The following is a 20,007-nucleotide window of genomic DNA, read 5'->3' as shown; positions in this document are numbered from 1 at the left end:
TCTACTTCCCATGTAGATTAGATCTATGTAAGTCTCTCTTAGTGTCCTAATTTTTGTCTAAGTTCTCTGGGATTGTGATTTGTAGGCTGCTTTTACTTTTGCTTTATGTTTAAAACCCACCTATGAGTGAGTACATATGATAAGTGTCTTTCTGTGTTTGGGTTACCTCACTCAAAATAATGTTTTCTAGCTCCATCCATTTTCCTGCAAAATTCAAGCTGTCATTATTTTTTTTTCAGCTGTGTAGTGCTCCATTGTGTACATGTACCACATTTTCCTTATCTTTTCTTCAGTCGAGGGGCATTTAGGTTGCTTCCAGTTTCTGGCCATGACGAAGAGTTAACAGCTGAAGGTTTACTCCCCTCCCAGAAACACCTAAGTCAAAGCTCGAGTCCTCAGTGTGGCATCAACTGGAGGTGGAACCTTTAGGAGGGCAGAAGAGTGATACCCTTCTGATGGGATGGATTAGTGTCTCTATTAGAAACAAAGAGAGCAAAGCAAAGCCTTTCTCCTTTTATTGCAATGTTCTTTCTCTCCCTTCCTCTCTGTTCTACTCTGTTCACTTCTCTCCCTCTCTGCTTCAAGTTGCTACACAGTGAGAAGGCAGCTGTCATCAGAATTTGACCATGTCAACCAGCAAACTGATTTCATAACACAGTACCCATAACTATGGTAAATAAATGTGTATGTTTTTTTAAAATACTTCTCTTTCTCATGTGTGTGTGTGTACATATGTGTGTGCGTGTGTGTGTTTATATGTGTTTGTGTGTATGCGTGTGTGTATGTGTATTTGCATGTGGGGAGGGTGATAAAGAGTCTCTCACTAAACATGGTGCCAGGAAGTACCAGTCACCTTCTTGTTTCCGTTCTGAGCAGTGCTGTAGGCATGGTTATGTAAGGGCTCACCCAGCCTTTTACATAACTCAGGTCACCATGCTTGCACAACAAGTCTTCTTACCCTCTGATCCCCAAGGCAAAGGTCTGTCTTCTAAACGACTTCAATCATGGCTTTAATTACAGCAGCCTGATCTAACTTAGAATAGTGTCAACTTAGAATAGTCTTTTCTTTGTGTCATTTAAATTAGCACAGGGAGTAAGTGCACTTCCTATGAACTATTTATACTCTTTCTAAGTTTGGATTGGCTATCAATAGTTCATCTTTTTCAGGGCTGCACAATATTTCAAAAAGATTCAGTAATGGGAGGGTTTTTGTCAGAAATACTACCTCTAGGATCTTTTTTTAAATGCAGGGTTTCTTATATCACAAACTGACCTCAAATTCACTGTGTATCTAAAGATGACTTTCAGTTTCTCATCATCCCATGACAGGGCACTGTGATAATAGACTTCATCACCACATCTAATTTATGTGGTGTGAGAAGCTGAACACAAACTTCATGAATCTCCAGGCAAGGACCCTGCCAATGGAGCTACATTTCTCAGCCTTAGACAAATCGATCCTTTCCATCCAGACCACCTTTCTTATCTATACCGATAAGCTCACTTTAATGAAGTATCTGTGGCTGCAGTTCTTAAACTTCTCGGAAGTGTTCCACCATTAATATTCTCATGGTCACTTATAACTCTTGTGTCTCTAGACATTTCCTAGTTCAACTTCATTTTCAACACTGTTCTTGCTTATCTTTGCTCATTGTCATCCTTATTGGTCAAATCTTCTTTAAGTTATGAGCCTTGTAAAACAACATGAGGATCTCTCACTCCTGAGAGACAAAGATTTGACAAATTACCTTTTTATCCTTTGTTTGGGACCAGAAAAACAATGGCTTAGTGATTAATCTGACAGCAGTAACATGACTTGTCACTGGCTATGACTGTTAGTATTTAACTAGACAGAATATATGTAATCACCTGGGAGATGGGTCTTTGGGCAAGGCTGTGGAGGACAATCTTGGTTATATTTATTGATGTGAGGAGGATATGTCTTAATTTTGAGGCAGAAAATTTCCTGAACAAGAGCTATATACAAATACATATACATCATATACATAAATTTGTGCATGCATATTATGTCATATATATGTATTTATACCAACACATCTGATATATAACATATAACACACACACACACACACACAAGACCTTATAAGATGGAGAAAATTATTTGATCGCTACCAATTATTTATTGTACTCTGCTTTATAAATGCGGATACAATGTGACAGTCTAATTTCTTGGTCTCGCCACCATGCTGTCCCTGCTATTTCCACATCTTCCCCTCCATGATGGATTATGCCCTCTAGAACTGGAAGTCAAAAAGAAGCCCCTTTTCCCTTAAGTTGCTTCATTGGGGTATTTTATCACATTGGTGGGAAAGTAACAAAGACACTAGTCCTATATGCTTTCAGTACCTGGAAGGCTGAAGCGCTGTTGGGACAGTTTGTCATTTATATAGCCACTTACAACTTGAAGAGCATTGTTGTGCGAGTGATATTGTTTAAACCACAGTAACTAAAATTTCTGAAAGTCAAAACTCTAAAAATCAAACTGGTTTATAGGTACATGCAATCCAAAGGTATACATGTAATCAATACATTATATCTCAGCCTATTTATTTATTTTTAGTCTGAATCACTAACCTTACCTTTCGCTTGCTAGGTCAGCACACTTACCAATGAGCTCTATGCCAAGTACCCATACCATAGTCTTCTACTTCTTTGTTTTCACATATAAAATCATGTCTTCTTCTTTAGTAACAAATATAAGGACTGATGTAAATGTTTACGTCTAAATAAAAACCTCATCAGGTCTGCTGATGTTTTAAGTACGAGAAAGAGAGTTCTCTACAGGGTCTGATCATTTGTGTGTGTAACTGCTACCTGGGGGAATGGTTATCCTAATTTAGTTGTCAGAGCTGGCTTTTTTTCTCATTGCCATTTGTGGAATCTTGGTATTTAACAGACAGAGTCCTCAAAAACTGTGAGGAATTAAACTCAGGAGGATTTGAATGCAATACTTGAATTTTTTGAAGTTTGTGGTAAATTGAATAAAAATAAGAACCGGTTTCTCACCCATCTAGCACCCACCTCTTTATTAGCCCCTTATTTAAACTGGGGTGGCTCTGGAACATAGTTTGGCCAAATGAATAAGATGGGCAAGTGGCTATGTGCCAGCACACAACACGTTTCTGAATTTTCAAGCCATCCTGCTGAGGCTCCTCAGTTACCTGATAGTTTTCTGAGTTATAGAGAGAAGATACCAGATTCTCAAGACATCCACGACCATGTGGTCTGATAACTTTCACATACATGAGAAAAGTTATGTGTCTTTTAACTATCATTTAGTCAGTACTAAATGTGAATCATTTGATATCTAGAACCATATTTTTGTAAATTGCTGGGTGAAATGAAGGCTGGATTTTCCTTGGAGATATTGCTCAAAGGAAACATGATTAAAATGAAGAGTTACTGTGTAGCTTGGAAGAGGTTATCTTTTCTCAAGAGAAAAAAAAACACTACCAGTCTTTGACCAATGACAAATTTATAAGTAATAATGAAATGCAAATGCTTTTATTGTGTAAAGGTGTGGCCATTATCACCTTTCTAATGAATGGCATGGATTTTGATTCTCATTGGAACATGGAGGTCCCAGTGTGTGCCCACTCATCTATGTTTCCTTGTTTGAAATTCTTTGGGTAACTCATGTGAAGAAAGGCAGTCTGAGTTTATAATTAATGAGTCGCAAGAATAACAGTTTAGGGAAACAGCATTTATCATCAATCAACCATATCCTATGGAATCATTGGACTAAAAAACAACTGTAATCTACACTGGGTGGCAAGAGAGAAAAATTCAAGTATTCATCTTCTTGACTTGAGAACTGATCACTTGTAATCTGGAATAACATGCTGCCTTGATTTGTATTTCTGAAGATTTATAATTCATAGCATTTATTCATAAAAAAGCAAATTGTGAGATTCATGTTTCCAGTGTGCAAACAGAATCATTTGTCACATGTTGAGGTGGCCTTTCAGAGCACATCCAGAGCCTGACTGATGATGCCCATAGGGACAGGATGAAGGGACATCTGCCTCTTAGTTGCTTGTCATTCACAGGAAGAAGAGCAGCTATAAATCACATGCCTGTTTGGTGTCCAAAGTCATTTCCAGAAGTTTACAATTTGTAACTACAGAGCTTGACAGGATCCCAGGATGGTTTGTGGAGTGTAGGGACCATCTACCTGAACTAGAAGAAATCAAAATGGCCATTTTGGTACATTTTTAAACACTCTCCAGCCAATATGAAAACTCTTAACTCTATGCACATTAGTGATCATTCTTTATTTCTCTACCCCAATAAAGACCAATCGATGAGGAAAAGGAAATTTATTTTTTTAATTTAATTTTTAAATTTTTATTTGAAAAATACAATACACAGCAGAGAATTATTTCCTCCCCCACTGTTCTCTCACAAAGGAAGCTATGGAAAATATAACCAAGATATTTGGCTAGGATAGATCCTGAGAAAGAGAGGCCCAGTTAGAAGTTGAATAGACAAAATCTGTCAAAGAAGGTTCACTTCTCTTTTAACATAAAAGACCCTTTTAAGTTACCTTAGGCATTGGATAAGACTTGTGCGGAATTTCTGCCATGCAAACAGAGGCTACTGAAGTTTTCAGTTGGAACAATTTACACTGACCTGGGCCCCGAGGAAAAGGAATAAAAATGAAGGTCTCTATCAGAAATGTATGGGATTGCCTGCTTTTACTAGACTATGTATGTACATATGTATATATCGCTATTAGTGCTTTCTTTTACAAGTCCTGGGGATTGAACCCAGGGCCTGTGCATGCTCAGCAAGTGCTGCACCACTGAACTCCAGCTTTTGTCATTGTTTTAACGCTTTTCTCAAATTTGTTTTCCATTATCCTCAGTAATAGCTTTATGGTTAAGTAATCGTTGCTGGGTTTGGTTTATTCTCACCCATCTTTAATTTTTCCTGGATTTTATAATTGCACAACCGTCTTGGTGCTTAAATAGTAGGAGTGATTTTTCACTCTGATACTGTTTCATTGTTTAATTCATAACTCTTTTATAATGACCAGGTTTAGGAAGGTGCAAAAAAAATCTTCACTGACCTTATCGTCCTTATATAATGGTTTCCAAGGGGAAAAGCTTCCTTTCTTGGGTCCTTCTAAAGTGGGTGTAGAACCACCAGAATTAAACAACTGTAGAAGCCCAACCAGCCACCCGGCCTTTGCTTGGTATTATGTTCATACCCTTTATTCCAGAACCGAACTGCCCATTGCTAATGCTTTCTAAAACAATGCCTTTAAGAGGTCAAGACATGAAAGCTTGCTCTAAATTGCCAAAAGAATTGAATTGCTATAGAGATCTCAATTTTTATAAAAGGGAATTTCTTTATTTGGCTCTTAGTGGAAGTGTTTTGACTCCTGCAGGATTGAAATTGGACAAATGAAATCCATTTCTAAGTAACGGACACGTCTTTGGTTTTAATTATTTGCTGATTAGAGGGTAAATTAAATGTTTACTTTCAACTATTTTTCAAGACTAGAAAGATTTTTTTCTAATCAATTTCCACACATATAAGTCAGATCATCTTGGGTTAGCTTTAGAGATGCAAAGTGACTCTTTGCTTGAGTCTCCTTATATTCTTTCTTTTTAGTTCCACGTGGTTACTGTAAAGTTGGTCCCTTGGCCTCTTTCCTTGAATGGCAGCTGAGGTGCAGAATGAAGACACTTGATTTGGATTTCCCTTTTACAAACAGCCTCACATCCAGACACTGGAACTTCATTATTTTAATAATAGAATTATGAATAGAACCCTAGATAGCTCTGTGTTTGAAAAATATGTTTTATGTTCATTAATATAAGGTAAACATTTAAAATACTGCAAACCTTCTGTAACTCTATCTTGGCATTTCTTTATTTTTTTAAACATAGGTAGTTTATCAGGACTCTTATGGCCTCATAAGGCCCAATGTCATGAATGCTGAGGCAGTTGTGGCACATTTAAGGGGAAAAATGCAAATCCAGGGTAATTCTGAATTTCAGCTTTTTCTCTCTGCTTGATTAGAGGTATGGGTTTGGGCATGTTATCAGTCTTGGCTTCATTTTTCTCATGTGTAAATAAAGCCATCTTTCAATATTTGTACAGGATTACTGTGAGGATCAAATGATAAAGTAAATATAAATACATATTAATTAAATTATTAGATGATTACAAAAATACATTAATCATATTTCTAGCATCTACGTAATTGTATGGTAAAATGTGGTTCGTTCCCACTTAAATTATTTGAATTCTTGATCAGTAAGAAAGCTTATGACTGGACTACAGCCAATCTTGAGACACTGTTAATAATGGAAAGTTACTCAATAATATGGTGTCATGGCTGGTTTGCCTTAATCTGTTCCAAATATTGCTGCATTCAAAAACTGCAACTCAACCATTAAATCACAAGTGTCAAAGAAAAAGTCCAAATAAATAATTTTAATTATGATACATTACTTGGTGACAATAAAAATTGGCAATTTCCCCTTTAAAAGCAGAAGCACCAGTCTTAGAATGTGTAGTATGAATGATATTTTAAGTGAAATACAGAATAATATAATGAGCAAACAATTTAGTATAGGACATACTTTCTAAAAGTAAAATGATTTCACACGCTGAAATCTGTTAGAATGGAAAAAAAAAATGTCATGCTGCATAATAAAAAAGCCCCCGTGACTTTCAAAATTAACTTCAAATTAAATATGCTGTACTGTTGAATAGATGTATGAAAAATTAAAAAGGCTTAACGAGTCCAAAATAGAGGGTTTCTCTTGTATACAAATATAACCCACATGGAGATTTCTTCTCACATAGTCACAGAGATTCCTTTGAGAAACTAAAGCGACTATTTTATTTAAGAATTAATCTGTTCATTTTTGTCATCATGTTTTTACTGGACACCCACACTTTGTGCTAGGTGGTAGGTGTTGGGGATACAAAAAAGAAAGCCGTGGTCCTGCTCCTGAGGAGCTCACAGTCTAGTGGGGAACGGGGGGGTGGAGCAGAGAGGGTGCTATTGAGTTTTAAATTTATAAAAAGTCTCAGACAACTTTATAAATTTCCTGTGTAATCAAATAAACCTTCTTATGAATGGATGGTAAAGAGGGATGATGTCCAGTGCAGGGAAAAACCATCGGCTTCAATATCATGTGACTTCCGCAAAGGCCGTGATGTGGTTCTGGAAGAGAAAAGGGAATTCCAGAGTCAGAGTCCTGTGGAAACTGATTCTATAAAGTATTCGGCATTTTTGACAAATAACAAATATTAACTTAATAAATAACAAATATTAACTTAATAACTTGAGGACCACATGCATGTTGCCAAAACACACAGAGTTGTTAAACTCACTTCTCTGTACTGTGATGTAATGTTAACTAATTATATCTTTTATTCAGGATTCTTAGTTAACGGAATAGATTAAAATGTTATACCTGCTTTGCTCAAAATTAACACTCAACGTTGTGTAGATAAAAATGGCAATACCAGATGCATTAATATTCTGTGGCGCTGTTAATGGGACTTCAGTGTGCAGGCTGTAGCTTCAAACTAATTGCTCCCTGTGAGGCAGATGGTGTAGAGCGGGGTGGGCAAGAGCTCCGACTGAAATAGCATTCGTTAGTTGACAGAGATCTACTTAAACACTGCACTTTTGATGCATGAATTCAGACTCCACACCAAAATCTGGGTTTGTTGTTGTTTTTATTTCCTTTGACTACAGAATTATTTACAGCCTCCAAATGCTTTTTGCTTCTTTAGCCTTAAAAAAGCCATCAATTATAGAGACATAAACTTTTTAGAATGGCTAATGTTGAAATAGATTCAGGCATGTAATATGGATGCCATAGAAGCTGAGATATTGTAGCAAAAAAAAAAATTGACATTCTATGATTAATCCTGAAGTATGTGGAATTATATTAAGGTCTAGAATAAATGGCAATCTCGTATCATAGCAACATTAGAAAAGGGTTCTCTCATCACACTGCCCGTTCAAAGTACTTTTCATAGCAGATATGTTCAGAGTTACAGAGATAGAGACTTAGGTGTGACCATGACAGAGTTAAAGCCCAGGCAGATGAAGAATAGAATTTGCTAAGTATCCGTTAGCAAGGGTTCTTTCAAGTTCACATCACACCAGCAGGCAAATACGGAGGCTTGTCCTTGAGTGCAGGGGTCCCCTGGGGAAATAATCACTGTGTGCCTTAAAAGTCATTTCAGATCCTGAAATTTAGAAAATTTAAGACAATTTTGATATTCTGCGTGTCAGAGCTACCAGACATAGGTGTTGAGAACCTAGGGTTCCACTAGAGCAGCAACTGCTCCTAACCACTGAGATGTCTCTCGAGGCCAATCTAAGTCTAGTTTTGATGCTTCAAATTCTATGTGAAAATCTTCATTTTACTATGTACCTCTCTAGGCAATGTAAAATAATCAGAATGGCATATAAGTCAAGACTCATTTATTTATGACACCAAAATTTAGTGGTGGCTTCCTACTTGACAAGGTCTGCTACTCGAAAAAAAAAAAAAAAAAAAACACTCCTGAAAAGTAGTCATAAACAAAAGATTTCAGAAAATAAATAATATTAAGAATATTAAACTATTTTATTTTTAAGAACGCTACATTTCTATTGAGGAAAAAGTGAAGCAGTGATGGCAATCGCAGACAAGCTAAGGGAGGGGATGAAGATCCCTGTGACAGTGTTGGAAGCCTGCTCAGGACACCGCTCTCCGTATTTGCTCCAGCTCCGCAGCACAGCTCCACCCCCAGTGCGCTGACGCGCACATACGTTTATTGCCTTAATTGGAGGTGTTCGCAGTGGCTAATCCCCATTATCCAGCCGAAGAACCTGGCAAGGCAGTCTTTATAGGACCTCCCCTGTGAATTTCCTTCTTGATCATCTTCCATACATTGGTTTTGGAACACCTACAAAACGTGGTTCACATGCGATTTAAATATTAACTTCTTAGCTTCAGTGAAAGTACTTGTTGCTTCAGAGGTCTAGGTTGCTATTGTTAGATCACACACCATGAGTTTGAATAAGGTATAAAAGCATACTAAAGGGATAATGTGTTCTACGACCCTCACTAACATGCCATGTGAACATCTCTCCCAAATAATTTGTAAATGAGTGTGATCATTTAATAGAAAGAAATGAGTAAAGTTCCCTTTTTTTCAAGATGGCAAAAAAAGACCTCATATCTTAATACGATGTTGTCAAGTCAGCTTCAGTTTTTAACCTAAAATGGGATATTTGTGATCTGATTTTTTGACTTAGGTATTTGCTCTCTTGGTGAGGAAGCTGAACAGCACAGTAGACTCTGCAGACAGATAGACTGAATATCAAGTGTTTAAATGTGGCCTTCATCATAATGGGAAATTGCCAAGCAATTTGACCATCAAAAATTCAGCTTTCTCATATACAGAATACAGGTATATGTACTTCGATGGATTTTTATTATGTTAAATAATATATACATATATCTTCTTGTCCTCATTCCAACCCTTTTTTGTGGTTTATCTATTAATTATTTGTGGTTGATAATATTCAAAGGAATGCGCTAAAAAGAAACATTTTGAGAATTAAAACAAAAAAAGGAGAAAAAGAATTAAAAAATAATTAGTTGGTAGTTTTTAAATAAAATTCACCATTTGTTCTTTCATAATAAAGTCCATAATTCAGAAACCGTACAACTGTAATATCCAATTCAACCTCAAAATTCAAATATTTCTTACAAGAATACAAACTCAATATATACTCCGTGTTTTGCTACATAAACAACAGTATTTAATTCCAAAGTCAGAAGTGTCTCCAGGCTACCTGTGCAACAGAATACATCATTTTCTAAAACACAAAGTATTTTGCATACTGAAAAACATCTGGCACTAAGGATTCCGAATAAGTGATCGAAGACCCATTGTAAATCTACCAGTGAGGTCACTGTTACGTGGATGCTGCCTACCCTTCGCCTGGGGAAGTGAACTGCACGGCATAGCTGACAACACTGTTATGCTTCATTTCCCTATTTGCTTTCATTGTCTGCTGTGAGACAGGGAGGATGGACAGAAGAGCGAAGAGAAAATGCCTGATGTGATGGCTTGTGCCTATAATCCCAGCACAAGATAGGCTGCAGAGTTCAAGGGCAGGTGTTGCTACACAGTTAGCTCAAGAACAGCCTGTGTTACTTACAGAGATTCTTTCTGAAGATACCAAAAGTCCAAATATGATAACAAAAGTGGCACCCCAAAAGGAGAATGTGTCCTCTGCTCCCCACCAATGGGCCATGCGAAGTCTCCCTCCTAATGATTTGTGAAAGGAGTGAGATCACTTAGTAAAGAGAAATCATCTTAAATTTAATGATGAAATTATTAGAGCAATTCAGACTGGGGCTCTGGAGCTGGTGGTCAAATTCAAAGTAAGCAACTACTTTGTTTAACGAAGCTGAGAATAAGGAAAAATAAAAGCTCAGATATGAGCTGCATTGGACAGAAGCACTTTTTTGGACAATTTCTCTCTCTAGTGACTTTGTTTGAGTGCAGAGTTTTGTATTAATTCAGAGCTTCCTTTTAATTCAAGATTTTCCTTTTTATGCAATTAAAAGGGACTAAAAGCTACTTTCTGAGAGAATCCTCTCTGCCTAGGAAATCTGTGGGAGGCTTCTTCTAGCAAGTTAATTAAACAAAAAGTGGATCTAGGCTCTGCTGAGGCATTAGCTACATGAGCTTAGGAGCTGCGGCTCCCAGTCCAGATTTTTAGATGTTCTGGTGCTCATCCTGGGCTTCATACTGGAGTTTAACTAAATACAGGCACAGCCCGAGAGATTTGGATTTAATTGGTCCAAGGCCTCAGACAGCCGCCAGAATACAGAAAGGCTCTCTTGTTGATCCTAGTGTGCAGCCCAAGTTGAGAGCTGCAGCGTCAGATCTGCTAACCCATCTGCATCGAGGCCAAGTTCTACTTTCATATCCAATCGTCCAGGAAGCTGGATGTGCATTGCCCCCATCTCCAGATCTAAGCCAGGGCCTATTGCAGCAGAATCCCTGGGCTTTCATCCCAGAACTTTACCAGTTTTCAAAGTGCTATCTATAAAAAAAAATGGTCCTTGTAGGTATCCAAATGGCTTGTCCTCTAAGTTTCATATCCTTCCTAAGACTCAGCACTCTCCTATCTGCCACGACTTTCATCCATATTCTCAGCTATGTTCCTAGAAATATGTCATGTTTAGGAATGAAAACTCCTAGTTTCCCTCATCTAACTGCAAAATTTGACCATGTGAACACTTCTTGACTACTAATTCCTACATCATCCACACCAGCTTTAGGTCCTAATTTTTTCTCACTCACCTGGACCTCATGATGATCTGACTATGATTAACAGCATCCCCAAACCTCTTATCCCTGTGCTCTGACTTAACCTGCTGGGAAATGGTTCTCCAGTCTCTTCCTAGGTGATGCTAAGAAGCGAAGGAGGGTTTCCCCCAATGTCTTCATCTACCACATCTGTCTCACTGCCCTCTGGGTCTGCTTGCAAAATAATGTCCTTCATCACTATAATGGAAACTCAAAAGGCCCGAGGAATATATTACCAGCTTTTGATTGAGTGTTTGTTCAAGTTTCATTTATTGTAACCCTAATAGAAATCATACTGACATTCTTAGTAACTAAAACTTATCCATAAGTTGTTCTTATGCTTCTTTTGTGCTGATTTAACCTAAGTGCAATCTTGTTTGTTTGGTTCCTTTTTAACCTTTAAAAATACTTTACATTGGCTACGTAAGCACATAGAAATCCCCAGCAAAGAAGAATATGAGGATGCAGATAAAGGAGCAGGTGCATAATAAACTCCTTTATAACCAGGTGCTGATTAGCACCCAGAAACTTGCCTGTTTCCACAAAAATGCACTAGTCAGTAAATATCCAGATGGCCCACTTTGGAAATTCCTTTTCCAGGTGTGTGTCTTTGTTTTTTAGTGTGTGTGAGCAGGTGCATGTGTATCTATAATTTATGAATAAAAAATGTTTGTTAATACAAAATCTGTACATTAATATTTATGTCCGCTGCATTCATAATTTCTTTTGATCACATTCAACCTAAACGCCCTCTAGTCAGCTGCTGGGAAAAGAAGCTGTGATACAGTCAGAAAACAGGGCACCTTTTGCCAGATGATGGCCGCACACACCTTTAATCCCAGCACTCAGGAGGCAGAGGCAGTCAGATTGATTTGAGTTTGAGGCCAGCCTGACCTTCAGGGTGAGTTCCAGAAAAGGCTTCAAAGCTATACAGAGAAAGCCTGTCTTGAAAAACAAAAAACAAACAAACAAAAAAGCACCACACAGAGAACACTTCACTCTCATCAATAAAAGAATGGGTGGACATCTTATTGACCACCCCCCAAAAAAAGCCAGACTCAAAAGCCTGAATATTATGTTAGTCTGTTTATGACAAACAGAAAGGCAAAGGTACAGGGGCAGAAAAGAGAGCAGTGACTGCCAAAATGTGCTGTGGTATAATGCTCTTGTACATTCTAAATATTTGTCATTCATATTGGCTTAATAAAATGCTAATTGGTCAGTAGGCAGGCAGGAAGTATAGGTGGGGTGACCAGATGAAGAGAATTCTGGGAAGAAAAAGGCAGAGACACAATTGCCACCCAGACACAGAGGAAGCCAGAAGAGAATGACTTACTGAGAAAAGTTACCAGTTATATGACAAAACATAGACAAGAATTATGGGTTAATTTGTCAGAGCTAGTTAATAATAAGCCTGAGCTAATAGGTCAAACAGTTTATAATTAATATAAGACACTGTGTGTTTCTTTGGTATTGAATAGCTGCGGGACTGAGTAGGACAGAAACTTCTATCTAAAAATAACACCTAAATGTTTGGCAAATTTCCACATAAAGCCTGAGAAAACCTTTAAAAAAAGAATTCTAGGCAGACAAGAACAGAGTTAAGCACAGTTTCTTGGTAACCATCTTTCCTCCAGTAGGCTCTGTTTGCTAGCAGTGAGCAAAGGCACAGATCTTTTAAGTAAGGCTTCCTGACTCAGTGTTAGCAGGAACACCTTGCAGCTCTTTTAAGAAGCTCTACCACCAAACACTTAAATGGTGTTTATGAGCAGCCAACATTAGGCTTCTTGGTGGTGACATGAACCTGGAAAACTCCAGAGAATTGTGACAATAAATATGGCTCCCACCAGTACCTCCATCATGAAGCTAGATTCTCAAAAAGCTAAGGAATTGGGTGGAACCTGCAGCCAAGGCTATAGTTTTTATCCTAGCCTAATCACTTAGCAGATTAAAAACTCTCCTAGTCACAAAATGATTACAGAAATACAATTGTAGTTTTAGGCTGCTTGTTTGTTTCCCAGCCACCCAGACCTGAAATAATTACTCAGAAACTATATTAATTATATCACGTATAGCTTAGGTATCTTTTCTAGCTAGTTCTTGCATCTTAAATTAACCCATCTCTATTAATCTGAGCATCACCATGAGGTTGTAGACTACCAGTAAGGTTTTGGCATCTGTCTCCTCCAGAAGCTTCTAGCTTCTCACTGATTCTGCCTACTCTCTCCTCCACTATCTGCTTTAGAATTCCTGCTTTGCCTTTTCTGCACTGCAATAGGTCCAAAGCAGATTCTTTATTAATGGTATTCACAGCATACAGAGGGGAATCCCACATCATACAATAAAGACAGATTCAGATGGAAAAAAATCACTTAATGATTTACAGTGTGACTAAAAATATACTTGGGAGACAAAAGAAAAAGGATAAAGAAAGTCTTTTAAAACACTGTAAAGATGGAAATATACAGAAAGTCTAGATATTGTATGTTATTGTGTTGTCTTTGAATTGTTTGACTGCTGAGGAATGAACAACAGCTGCTAAAAGAAATTTGATTATAAATACTGCTGGATAAACTCAACCTATACATTCTGAAAATGTCTTGACTTCAAATTTTAAGTCAAAAGATATGTTACTTTGGAAAAGAGGTTTGATTTTGTTTTCAGATGAAATGAGAGGCTGAGGATTCATTCTTGGTTAAGAAAAATAAGGTTTGATCAAGGAAGACTCCTGGAAAATCTTCAATGGGAACAGATGGCCCAGATGATCTACCATTTCAGAGTAGCTCTGTAGCAGTTTCTTATGAGTCATGCATCCAGAACAGCTTCAAGACTGCTGGTTGAGATGATCCAGTCTCACAGAATACTCAAATCAGGACTTAACCATAAACCTAAATTTTCTTTGGGTCCCCATAAGATTATCAGTGCCCTCAATAATCCGGAAGTAGCCTAGAAAACTATACCCACATTTCTAAAAAATATGGATTATGGATGCTTGTCTTTGTTTTGTGTGATGGTTACAAGCTGTTATGGAAAATGGTAGGAAAATAAAGCTAAACAAAGGTGATTAGATTCAGGGTTTTTGTTTTGAAAAGAAAAAGGGGACATGCTGTAGGACCATGCTCTTATACACTTTAAAGATTTGTCACTCATATTGGTTTATAAAATGCTGATTGGCCAGTAGCTAGGCTAGAAGTATAGGTGGGGCTACCAGACAAAGAGAATTCTGGGAAGAGGAAGGCAAAGAGTTAATCATAACCGAGATGTAGAGGAAACAAGAAGAGAATGCCTTACTGAGAAAAGGTACAAGTCACATAACGAAGCATAGATAAGAAGTATTTTTTCAAAAATCAGTAGGAACACAGATCAAGACAAAATGCCACAAAGCTCATTGCTGTTTCAAATATTAACCCATTTTTAAAGTAAGCGCGCTTATTTGTTGTATTATTAATTTGGATAAAATTCTGTGTGAATAAAAAGTTGATGATGAAAAAAGAAGGATTATGGATTAATTTAAGTTGTAAGAGCTAAAAATGATAAGCACGAGCTAAAAAAGTCAAAGAGTTTAAATTAACACAAGCCTCTGTGTGTTTCTTTGGGACTGAATGGCTATGGACTGAGTGAAACAGAAACTTCTGTCTAGAAAATGGTGGTGAGAGGTTCTGTCTCAAAGACAAGGTAAATGGCATCTAAGGAAGAGGCCCATGATTGGCTCTGGCCTCCACAAACACACACATATGTACCCTGAATATACACACACATATACACAGAAAAGAATTCAAGTAATTATGATTAGACATAGGTTCTTCCTGTTCATTTTTGTTTTATTTATCTGAATACATTCTCCCTTCCTCTTGTTTCCTCCATCCCTCCTCTTCACATCTTCCCTCTCTCCTTCTCCCTTCCATTGCTCTCTCCTACCTTCTTTTCTTTTCATTTCAGTTTTTCATGTCTGGTATCCAGCTCAGGGTCTCAAGCACAGTAGGCAATCGACTACTGAACTACAACCTCAGGCCTGCATTGTAATTTTTAAAGAAGATATTCAAATGACTGACTTTTGCTTTTTGGCTGTCTCTTTACCTAAAACAATAAATTAAAAAAATAAAGGTTTGGTTTCATAGGACATTGGACTTGCTTTACTGTTTATTCCAGTCATTGTAGATACTTAAAAAGTGTTACCTCTGCAGAGTGTTTTCATAGTTCTTAGATGCTCCAGACTGAGGCGATGAGGTTGACACCTCTGAACACTTCCGCGTGTACAAATGCACGTGCTGCTGAGACAAGATTGCTCATCCAGCATTCTACCATCGCTTATTCTCTCCTTAACTAATGACTGAATGAATCATGTCTGCCTAAGCTACACTCATCACCTCCATGCCATTCAAAAGTCATTCTCAGAAAGATGCTTTCATAGAAGGCTGCTGGATAACTGGGGAAAAGGCCTGCCTGTTATTCTTATACCTTGCATAATAGGATTCATATATTGTGTAGAAAAATAAATCCTGAACACACAGACGTGAAGAACAAACGCAATAATTTGAAACCATGGCACAGGGCTCCAGTGTGTCCTGGGTGCAGTTAGTCCAAAGGATGTTGGTAGCTGCTGCAATTATTCTTCTTTCTCATTGTTTAAAAGTTTTTTTTTTCAAACAATGCATTTCAATCATGTTTTTCTTCCCTCAGCTCCTTCCAGATCCTCCTCAATTCACCATGCACCTAACTTCATGTTCACTCCATCTTCCATCTATCTGTCTATCATCTCTCTACCTACCTTTATCTTTCTATTTACCTAGCTGATTATTATCTAACTATACATCTATCTACCTACCTACATATACATACATACATACATACCTATATCAATCTGCCTATATCTAGTTAAAATCAGCAGCAACAACAAAAACTAACAAACTCACATAAAAGAACAAAAAAAAAGAAAGGAACAAAAATCAACACAAATAAACAAGAACAGCCCGGGAATAGATGCCCGCTGCATTTTATTTGTTTCCATTTTCTTTTTAAAGCAAAATAAAATACATGAGAATAGCATGTAAATTTTGTTTTTTTTAATTAGTTTTAATATACGCTCAAAACTCACCTTTAGTGCCTAAAGTGTGAACGGATTTGCCCCCATTGACTACTGCAACATCTCATCACTACAAAACTGTCTTGAGTGGTCCCGTAGAACATCACATATCATTCAGCAGCTCCACGAAACAAAGATATGTTTCATAGAAATGTAATTAAATCTTAAATACATGGCCAGTTACTCATGACAACTCCCTGAAACTTCAAAGAAATTTCTCACAGGGAGCACTGAAGTGTATAATCATGTTTGTCTAGGTAAGAAACTAACAAGAAACCCCAGGTTTGAAGTACAGAGGAACTGGACTTCAAGCCCAGAATTTCAAACCATTCCCTCTCTCTCTCTCTCTCTCTCTCTCTCTCTCTCTCTCTCTCTCTCTCTCTCTCTCTCATACACACACATACCCACACACACCATTCTGAATAAATTTCAACTCATATTTCTCCTTGATTCCTGTCATTCTGTAATCTGCTACCAAGACAATGGGAAGATCAGTGCACAGGTCTCCCTGGACCTTGGGAGTTCTCTTAGAACCATAAGCATTTCTTTCTTTACCATGACATTAAGCATGGAGACTTACAATTGTGATATCTGGAGATTTCTGCAGCCATTGCTAATGCTCACCACTTTTCATTCAGCTGATGGTTTTGTTAATCAGGGTGTGCATTTACATGTTCAGTTTCATTGATAGGCACAGGTTTGTGAAAAGCCATTTATCATAACTATACAAGGGAGTCTACCAATAAACCATTCTTGCCAATACTTTCCCTTTCTTGTTGGAAAGAGCAAATTGTTTTCCTTTGATTGAGTAATGAATTGTCACCTGAGAAAAGAAAATATATACTTATAGCTGGCTCTATCTACTTATCTTCCTTTGCATCTCCAATATGCAGACTGCCATTATAGTACCACCTATTTCCAATCTAATAAATCCTGCTTTAGGACAACATACACACTTCTACAAAGAGAATATGTGCATGTAATTATGTGTGTGTGTGTGCGTGTATGTGTGTGTCTAGAAAATCAGGCCTAATACAACAGGACCTTATTTTATCTAGAATAGAAGTGTGTACGGTTTTGCAATGTACTCTGACAACTTCCAAACCCCAAATAAGTTCCTGTTGCTTATTTCTCATGCTACACATTGCTGGCTAGGCTTTGGGCTGTGGGTCTGATTCTCATGCTTTCCTGTCCTGGAGTCTAGGCTGGAAAAGACTTCTCCCAGGAGAAGGCATCAGGACAGCCAGGTGGGAAGATATTCCCAAGACCAACTGAGGTCTGTGTCCATTCTATTCACAGACTAATAGCCGAGTCCAAACTAAATGAAGCAGAAAGCATATTCTGCCTGAAGAAGTAGTTCATGGCTGAGAGTAACACTGGCTCCTAACACATCTGTAGGGTTCTTTCCTCAGTGTTATTAGTTTTCAATGAACCTCAAGTACATAGTACATATTTCAGTTTTACCTTGTGTCTGGTTTACTTACCCATATTAAATATTCAAGTATTTACTTGAAGAAAAGTTTCTTTACAGTGTGCCCTAAGATATGAAGAAGATTAGGTAATACTGTCTCTGCTCTGCTGGCTGCCGTGCTCTAGAAGACAGCAGACCTTGGTAGAGAGTCTTCTCTACTTGGTACATTTTCTTGGGTCACTTTCTTTCTTGTCAACTTATTCTTTAGTCAATCTTTTTAAAGAAAGAAAATACTTTTAATTTTGATGATATGCATGTGTATATATCTTTATATGAGTTTGTGCACATGAGTGCAGGTACCTGCCATGTCGGAGGTGTAAGATCCCCTGAAGCTGTGTTTCAGGCAGTCTAAGCCTTCTAACACTGATGCTGGGACTGGAACTTGGGCCTCATAATCTAAGAGCAGTGTTCCCTTTTATTTGCTGAGCCGTCTTTCTAGCTCTCTCTGTGGCCTGTCTCAATCTACTTGTTTTTACTTTCCTCAGCATGGATTTCCTTCCTTGTTTATGATTTTTAGAGATGATTTTAATCCGCCATGCCACCATGTGTGTTCCGTCACTGCTTCTTAATCATCCAAGTTATAGTTTATCTTTCATTCCATGTGTTCGCTTTAATTTCCTGTTCTGTGGAAAGGAGATACCAAGGCCAATAAATGTAGTCCAATTTCTTATTGTGTGTGTACAGGGGCAGGGTGTTGTAGAGTGTTTGCGCAGATGTGTTCATTTGTGTGTGCGGGTGTACGGACACTTGTTAACATGTGCAGAGGCCATAGGTCAACACCAAATGGCATTTTCAATCCCTTATTTTTAGACAGAGTTGCCTCTGGAAAGTAAAGATCTCCAAATGATTAAAATGGCTATGTGTTTCTACCTTCCCAGCACCAGGGTTATATAGACACGCATGACAGCACCTGCCTTTTGTGTGCATGTCAGAGATTCCCAACTCACCCCTCATGCTCGTGGACCAAGCAGGTTACTCACTATCATCTTTGCTCCATCTCCCTCCTACCCATCCTTGCCTGGGCAGTAAAAGGTATCACGCTGTCCCTCATGTTTGTCACAATGTCACACGAAGGGATCTAAATTCATGTTCTGATTACCCCTACTTGGTATAAAGTATATTTAGCTCAGTTAAATTTCCTAAAATGTGTGAGAAAGGATTCAGGAACAATCTACACATTTCCCTTATGGAATCTTCAACTTCTATCTGAGTTAAGAAGCTGCAAGATGTGGTTCTCTGTCCTCATTTAGAGAATAAAAAGATAGAAAGTGTGAGGAGATTCAGATTGTGGGCATTTTCAGGAAGATAACTTTATTTCTGTATAAAATGAATATAGAAATTCATTCGGTGTTTGTTAACCCATACATATCATGGTTCTGTGCAGTTTAATTTCTATTCTATAAGGTTGGTAGAGTACTTGAAGGCAATTGTTTCTCTTGCTTTTGTTCTGCTTGGTTAACTTTAAATATTTGTTTTTAGTTATATGTTTGAGTGGTTTTTTCTATACACACACACATATAATATATACGTATATATACATACACACACACACACACACACACACACACACACACACACACACACACATATATATATATATATATATATATATATATATATATATATATATACCACATGTGCTGGGTACCCAAACAATAAAAAAGATTGTATCTTTCCTTGGGAGACTGTCTAAAGACCATTGTGAATTGCCAACTGGGTACTGAGAACCGAACCTGGGTCTTCTGGAAGAGCAGGCAGTGCTCTTAACCTCGTAGCCATCTTGCTTTACTGGTTTCTATTGTTTTGAATGAAAGTAGTAACCCACTCAGTTTGGTTATCCCCATTTCATTTAAAAAGAATTCTTTCATTTGGAATGAATCAAGACCAAAGTTAGGAGCGGGGAAGTATTTCCCTCAACATGGGTTTATTTATGCTATATTTGGTCGAAATTCCTAAATTTAGCAGTAATTTGCTTTGATAATCAACTATTATGATATCAAGGCCTTCTTTATTCTTCCTAAAAATAGGAGACAAAGACAGTAGAACTATACATTGTTGCATCATCATTTCCTAGAAG

The 20,007-nt window shown here is 37.6% G+C and overlaps 1 protein-coding gene across 1 annotated transcript in view; it reads right to left on the bottom strand.

Annotated features, from left to right (window-relative positions):
- Plppr5 (phospholipid phosphatase related 5) overlaps positions 1 to 20,007 on the bottom strand; it is a 107,766-nt gene that overhangs the window by 1,689 nt on the left and 86,070 nt on the right. The window lies entirely within an intron of this gene.

The sequence above is a fragment of the Arvicola amphibius genome, chromosome 14 (genome assembly GCF_903992535.2).
Source record: "Arvicola amphibius chromosome 14, mArvAmp1.2, whole genome shotgun sequence".
Lineage (NCBI taxonomy): Eukaryota > Metazoa > Chordata > Mammalia > Rodentia > Cricetidae > Arvicola > Arvicola amphibius.
This window is presented reverse-complemented; position numbering and strand designations above follow the sequence as displayed.